Below are 8,696 nucleotides of genomic sequence, written 5' to 3'. Positions count from 1 at the left end.
CAAACTCTATCGGTTCACCCACAATTCCAATTGTACCACATTTAGTGCACAGTAGTACAAATTTCTAAACTTCCCACATATCTTAATCTTACACACCCACAGTGATCCTGAATCCAAGTTTCAGGATTCCCTCTATCGGTTCACCCACAATTTAAATTGTACCAAATTAAGTACACATTAGTACAAATTTCTAAAATTTCCTACATATCTCAATCTTACACCTCCTCCTTAGTAGCCAAAAGTATTAATTTCTTAAACCGAATCCTGAACCTAATCCTACACCTCTGCAATGATCCTGACTCCAATTTTCATTGTTCCCGCTTTATCGGTTCACCCAAATCTAAATTGTACCAATTATAGTCCGATTTAGTACTTTTCGTACACATAAGTAAACAATTCCAAAATTACGTACAAATCTCAATCCGACGGTAATGTTAATTTCAAATTTCAGGATTCCAGCTCGATTTGTTCCTCCGAAAAAAATTTGTACCAAATATATTACTTTTCGTACCCATGAGTCACTCTTTCAAAAACAATCTCTTTAATAGACCCTACATCTCAACCCTAATTCGCATTTCAAATTTTTAGCTCAATCATTCACATGCTACGAATTGTACCAAATTTAGAACTTTTCGCATACTTATAGTTCGAATGTCCAAAAACACTCTTTGCTATATATATTTTACACTCCATCAGTGACCCTCATTTAAAATTTAAGAGTTCTACCTTTACCGGTTCGCCAAATACAAATGTTATCTTATTTAGTACTTTTTGTACCATTCTAGTACGAATTTCCGAATTCATTACATATATCATATATAGCATATACCTGTTACTTCGTTAGCGAATGTGGGACTAATTTAAACATATATTAACATATTATGTTATTTTCACAAAATACTGCATATGTCAGAAAAACAAATAAATCTGCACATTAATATCTACCATAAAATGAATTTGAGTACCATTTAGTACTCCGCAACCATCCAACAAAACTTCCTGCATACCCCGATCCTACACCCCCACAATGATTCCAAATTTGAGAATTTCAAATCTATTGGTTCACCCACAATTCAAATTGTACCAAATTTACTACAACAATAGTACCAATTTCCAAAATTTCCTACATACCCCCAATCCTACACCTCCACAGTGACCCAAAATCCATGTTTCTGATTCCAACTCTATAGGTTCACCCACAATTCAAATTGTACCAAATTTAGTACACAGTAGTACCAATTTCCAAACCTTCCTACATACCCCAATCCTAAACCCCCACGGTGTTCCTAAATCAAAATTTCAGGATTCCAACTCTGTTCTGTTCACCCACCATTCAAATTGTACAAAATGTAGAACACAGTAGTACCAATTTCCAAAACTTCCTACATACTCCAATCCTACACTCCACAGTGATCTTAAATCCAAGTTTCAGGATTCCAGCTATATCGGTTCACCCACAATTCAAATTGTACCAAATTTAGTACACAGTAGTACCAATTTCCAAAACTTTCTACATACCCCAATCCTACACCTCCACAGTGAAACAAAATCCAGGTTTCTGATTCCAAATCTATATGTTCACCCACAATTCAAATTGTACCAAATTTAGAACACAGTAGTACCAACTTCTAAACCTTCCTACATACCCCAATAATACACCTCCACAGTGTTCCTAAATCAAAATTTCAGGATTCCAACTCTATCTGTTCACCCACAAATCAAATTGTACTAATTTAGTACATAGTAGTACCAATTTCCAAACCTTCCTACATACCCCAATCCTACACCTCAAAATTTCAACATTCCAACTCTATCGCTTCACTCTCAATTTAAATTGTACCAAATTTGGTACACTTAGTACAAAATTCCTAAAACTTCTTACATACCCAACCCCCACAGTGATCCCAAATTCAAGTTTCAGAATTTCAACTCTATCGGTTCACTCATAATTCAAATTGTACCAAATTTAGTACACATTAATACAAATTTCTAAATCTTTTACATATCTCAAGCTTACACCTCAACAGTGATCCTGACACCAAATTTAATGATTCTAGCTCTATTAGTTCACCTAAAAATCAAATTGTACCAAATATAGTACCATTTAGTGCTCATAAGTATTAATTTCTTTAAGTTATTGTAAATAAGTAAGTATTTTTGGGTTACTGTATTAGTTATTATAAGTTTTCGGTCGGTTTTATATTACCATGAAGTGAATTAAGAAATGACAAATTAAATGAAATGAGTACACGAAACACGGCTAAAGATGTATTTTATAAAAAATATATATAAGTACTATAATAATAACATAAGCCAAAATAAATTAATAATGAATATTTTTATTCATAAAAAAACACGTTTTCAATACTTATTAAAGAATAGGCTTTAACTTTAAATTAATCGTCAATAAAAATTTTACAGCATTCATATAATTAATAAAACATGATAAAAATATTTTGAAATAAAATTATTGTAATTGTGTGTGCGTGTGTGTGAACATATCCCATACATGGGCAAGAGTATTTCATATGCATGAAAAGCTTATATCACTAAAAAAAGTAAGAAAACACTGGGTCCGTGGAATGTTGTGGCGGTGACTGTGTGTTGACAGTGGGGAAATCTGAAAAACAAGCTGTTAGAAACAGATTATAAATTAATACTAAAACTTGTTACCAAATTGTTTAATTTCCTCGAACGGCAACTTTTTTCGCTGGTGTCTATCCATGTTTTTAATTGAGCCGGTGTTCTTTTACATAGGCAGATATTTTTTTCTATAGCTGCTGCACATTGCTTTATGGAAGGCAACTTCTCCAAGGCCAAAATATCTCCAAATGTTTCTTTAACGGAATCAATTTCAGCACTGCTCCACCTCTTGCGTATTGTCCGTCCGAAAGGGGATGCTAAATATTGAAAATATTGTTATTTGTGTAGTACTAAGTTGGTTAAAATACAGCTAAGTAATCAAAAATATTAAGAATTATAGTTTCTACAATTTTACTTACTACTACGTCTCTTCGGTTTTACCATATCTGTTTCTGAATCTTCAGAGTTTTCCTCCAAACCTTCATATTGCATACTCCCTTCGTTATCAGAAACTATATTTCTATTAGAATTACTAGTTTCGATACTATTTTGCAAATTGCACCCAGCAGCCGATAATAAAATTTTTTGACACGCTGTAATTTCGGCTACTGGCACCGGTACCCTATATATGCTTTTGTGGATGTCTTGTGGTGGCCTAAAAAGTTAGCAAGTCTATCAACCGTCGATTCTTGCACGTTCAGCAATGAGGTATATGTTGCTATGTGTTTTCGCAGTTTTGTGCCTCTAAGTGTATCGGGAATCAATGCTCCACACTCTGATGCAAATTTTCTCAGCAAAGGACATGCTCTGCAGTAACTTTTTGCTAAGCTGGACTTACCAGGCGCACTAAATATATATGGATTTGTCTTGGAAATGCCAGCCTTTTCTCTGAATTTAAGAATAATGTTAATGGACTTAATACACAGTGGGTCGAGCAAAACGCTCACGGTTCTTCCTAACTTTCCCCGTAACGTGATTCGAACGAATTGTTTGGCGAAATTAATGGATTGTTTAGAGATATTTTCCAACATGCCAGCTTCTACACAATCAGTTATTTGTTCCTTTTTATTAAAGTTTTCAATTGTTAACCTTTCAATTTCCCCAGCTCTTCGTCGATTGAATACTTGGATAAATATTAATGTAGATTCCAAAAGTTTTTCCAGGAAATGAAATTGTAGTTTAAGCATAATTCGGCGAAGGAATCAAGCATTATAGTTCTTAAATAATCATACAAAATTTTGATATCGTTTTTACTTGGCAAGTCATTAGTTTTTGTCCTTTTCCGATTTTCGAGATCTTCCAGAGCTTTTTTGTTGATTTGTACGGGTGTTCCTCTACCCAAAGAGAAATAAAATTGTCTAAGTTACATTTAGAATCTTCATTTTGACATTTAATAAATTCATTTCGTTGTATCCGTGCGCATTTTTTATTAAAGATGACAAGGATGTGGCAACAGCTGGCGTTGCGAATCCTTTATCAAAGGTCCACTTTGCTGTTTTCGAAGTGCCTCAATAGCATTATCGAACAAATATGGTTTGAATATATCTTTCAATTCGGATATCTCCGGCACAATTTTTAAATTCTATTTTAAATCTACCCAAAAGGCGCATGTTTGCTCGGATTTGATCATGGTGGTGACTTTGAGAAAGTTTTCGGATAATCTGTTACCATATCGGATAATTAATTCGTCGAAACGTATTGCTTTGGTTATGTTATCATTTCGGAGAACAGGAAATATCGTGTTTTCATTGCAGGACTCGCAACATGGTGTATATTGAGTTAATTTTCGCCCTTCAATAAAATTTGATCTGGAGTTGTGTTTTGAACACATTTCCTACTGTGTTGTGTGTGATGCAAATTTTGTATAAAATCCTTTACATTTGGACAGCATATATAGTCGTCGGCTTTTCGGTTGTTTTTTGTTGTTGTCGTCTAGATACAATTAAAATACCAGTGTTCTGATCACTGCATGTATTGTGTATGAAATCTCCTTGTTTTCGAATGTCTTCAATTAATTTTAAACGTTCTTTGCTCAATTTGGGAAGTGCCATTGCTTGTTTAACTAGATTTTCGTTTTTGTTTTAAGAATAAATGTCGAGCAATTTTGCACTGCAATGTTTTGCAATACATGCAAAAATGTCTTTTTAGTTTTGATTTTGAAAACGGAACTCTTAACGAATCTATCTGAATTGGAGCGGTGTTAACTTCTACAATGGAACTTGTATTTACTGTTGTATTTTGTAAAGATGAATCCGGTAGGTATTCTGACACAGATTTGTCATTATATGGCATAGAGGAATCAAAACTTTCTGTAGCCAACGTACTTCTATTACCTGATGATTTAATAGCAGTAGAAATTTTTAGTCGTGGGGTTTTAAGCACTGCATTTTTAAAAGAAACAGATTCGCCACTTGATGAAGTTTCATCCCACGTTGACTCTGAAGTGTCCGACAATATATGATCACTTTGTTTGGAATGATTTTCAGATGAAGGAATTTCAATACCAGTCACTTTCGTTATAACAGGCTCCGATTCGTCTAGTAGTGTGTCATTTTTGTTACTTTTAGAGGGATTATAATCTTTCGAGTTCATCGTGCTTTTTTGTAAGACTGTAGAGTTCTTAAGATGCCCTTGTTTTTTGCCAAACTTACGTCAAAAGCATTTAAAGAACATTCACTACCAGAATTATATATTATTTCGTGATTTCTTACATATGATGAATAATTTGAATCTTCTCCCGATGTTTCGTGATGTTTTTTATTTGTAGTTCCATTGAATTGTCATTTATAATTTCTGGTTCTGAACTCTTCTGGACATTTGTTGTAGAATTTGGTATACATTTATTTACTTCATATGTAGGCTTTTGGTCTACATGTTTTGAGTGACTTTGTCTTCTTTTCATTCGCTTTAATTCCAGAAGTTTCTTTTGTCATCTATAGAAAAACTTTTTTTTATTTTTGCTCGTATATAATTTGTTTACATCAGATATTCAAATACTTTAAATGTTTAAGATCGTCAATAACAACAAAAGGGTTATGCGCTAGTATGCAATTAAAAAATATTTTCAAAGTAGTGTTTTTCATAACAAATTTATATTATGAAATGTGGAAAATTATATATAAATTTATAAATGTTTTATCATTTTTCTGTATATTAATGACAATCTCAGACACCTTGTATTTATTTTTGAAGTAATCATATGTATGTAAAACATGTGTAGTGTAAATTAAATTCCAAAACGATAACGTCATGGTACTTCAAATATAGTAAAATGATTAGTTGTGAATTAAAATTATCATCATTGTGTCGAATATGTCTACGCTAAATAACTGTTGGGAAGCAATATATGTTTTTGTTCAATAGTGTATATGTCTTATTTTTTAAAAGTAATATACAAAATCCATATATTGATTGACGAACTCACCATAAGATGCAATTAGTTTTGCAGAATAAAAACCACCTCTATATTTCACAACACAATCACTGCCTTGGAGTTGTGTTATAGTTTTTGAGTAATAACAAAATAATCATCAGTGTCGTAAGCAACCAAGCTAAAAGTTTTTAGGCTGTAAACAATGAAAATGTTAATAAAACTACGCAACAACAGTTACATCATGGGTAGGCATAGATATGGGTTATATAAATATTCCAAGTAAGGTTTTATAATCAGGTGGTTCTTGTTTGATTATTTATTTAGAATAAGAAGGTAATAAAAATACTTCTTTTTCTTTTCAAATATCTCTTATATGTATTAAACAAGAGAAGAACTACACATATTTGGAATCTATATATGAACCAATTTGATCTAAACTTATTGCATATCTATACAATTCGTGCAAATTATAACTAAATCGAATATAATTTATTTTAACTGAAAAATTGTGCAGGTTCTTGTAAAAATATATATACTAACTTATTTGTAACATTTCATTATTTATGGACGATGACATATTTTGTATAGAATCCCTTACAGTTTCCATCGCTTGTGATGAATAAGTATTCTTTTGTTTTGGCTGTGTTTCTTGCCTTTTGGCTTCGTCTTCTTTTATATTCTTTAAATTAGAAAGTTCTTCCTTGTTGTCTAGGAAATGAAACTGTCAATATAACTTTAAATACACCTCTTACATTAATTTACCGCTTTTTGCTATTATCGTCCCAGATAGGATCCGCCTTTGTATTTAAAAATATCCGTCCCCGTCAAATGGTTTGTTTTTTTTTTGTGTCTACGACACAAAACTCGCCATAATTATATGACACTAATGAAAACATACTATATAAAAACAAAAAATAAAAATATAATCGAAAAGCGATAATAATGCTGTTAATATTGATGTGAGAAACCAAACTAAAATATTTTCAAAAAATTTATGTTTTAGGTTGATTTTCGGCTTCTCCTGATGCTTGAAAACATATTCTTTAAAAATTTTCGCCTTCTGTCGATGCTTGAAAATTTTTTTAAAGAATCCACGTCTTGTGTTGTTTTTTGAAAATTATTTTAAAAAAACCTACGCCTTGTGTTGGTTTTATATATTTTATAATATATTTTAAAACAATCCTCCTTTGTATTGGTTCTTGAAAAGTAGTTTAATAAATCCAAGCCTTCTCCTTGTCCTTAAAAAATATTTAATAAATCCATTGACTTGGATTTTTTTTAAGAATATTTGTTCAAGCATCAACAAAATAGATGTTTTTTTTGAGAATATTTGTTCAAGCATCAACAAAAGTCGTGCATTCTTTAGGAATATTTTACAAGATTTTTCACAAATATTTTACGTATTCCTTGAAAAATCTTCTTAAAAAATATACGCATCAAACAATATTGAAAAAAATCCTTTTTTTTTAATAAAAAAATCAAGCGTGAACTTTTTTTAAAAATTTAAGAAGCAAAATATTTTCAAAGACGTGGATTTATTAAATAATATGTTCAAGAGCGTGGATTTATTAAATAATATTTTCAAGGACGTGGATTTATTAAAAATGGTTTTCAAGGGCGTGGATTTATTAAAAACTATTTTCAAGGACGTGGATTTATTAAAAATTATTTTCAAGGACTAACTGAAGGCGAGGGTTTATATAAGAATATTTTTCAAGGCCAACTGAAGGCGAGGATTTATTACACAACATTTGTCGAAGGATTCTTATAAATATTTTAATTCTTGAAATCTTTAAAAAATTCTAGCATCAAAAAATAGTTTTTAAAAATTCTTAAAAATCTACGTTGATGCTTGAAAAATATTTTTTTCACAAATATTTTTACGTATTCCTTGAAAAATCTTCTTAAAAAAATATACGTATCAAAAAATATTTAAAAAAATCTTTTTTTAAATAAAACCAGTAAGAAAGGACGAAAGTCGGACGGGCCTGACTATATGATACCCTACACCACTCTGTGTATATGCAGGAGGTGCTATTGGAACAACATAAACTCAAATAAAAACATAAACTAAAAACAAACTAAACTTAATGCAATTTGGACTAAATTCAGTAGCCTGTGCAAAATGTCGTTGCAATCTGACACACATTGGGTTTTCGTGCACTATATAGATGAAATCGGCCGAAAATATGAGAGCTATATCTAAATCTGAACCGATGTCAACAAAACTTAACATATGTTAAAATATACTCATTTGGTACGTTGAGCAAAATTTTGTCGCAATTGGATAAATATGGGGGTGTGGTGCACCATTTAGATGAAATCGGGCGAAATATATATGGGAGCTATTCCAAATTTGAACCGATTTTAACAACTTTTAACATACGTTATTCAAGGCTCAATCTAGTGGGTTATACAAAATTTCCTCGCAATCGGACAAATTTTTGGGATATTGGGACCATCCGATAAATTGGGTATGTGGTGCACCATTAGTTAAAATCGGCCCGAAAATATATATGGGAGCTATATCTAAATCTGAACCGATTTCAACAACACATTCGTACATGTTATAATAGGGGTATGTTGGTACGTTGTGCAAAATTTCGTAGTAATCGGACAAATTTTTTGGACCGTGGTACACTTTTTGGTGAAATCGGGCGAAAATATATATGGGAGCTATATCTAAATCTGAAACGATTTCAACAAACTTAACATATGTAAATAGGGTTAAGCTGGTACG

The sequence above is a fragment of the Musca domestica genome, unplaced genomic scaffold, assembly GCF_030504385.1.
Source record: "Musca domestica strain aabys unplaced genomic scaffold, Musca_domestica.polishedcontigs.V.1.1 17, whole genome shotgun sequence".
NCBI classification, from domain to species: Eukaryota; Metazoa; Arthropoda; class Insecta; order Diptera; family Muscidae; genus Musca; species Musca domestica.
Note: the sequence above shows the minus strand (reverse complement) of the source record.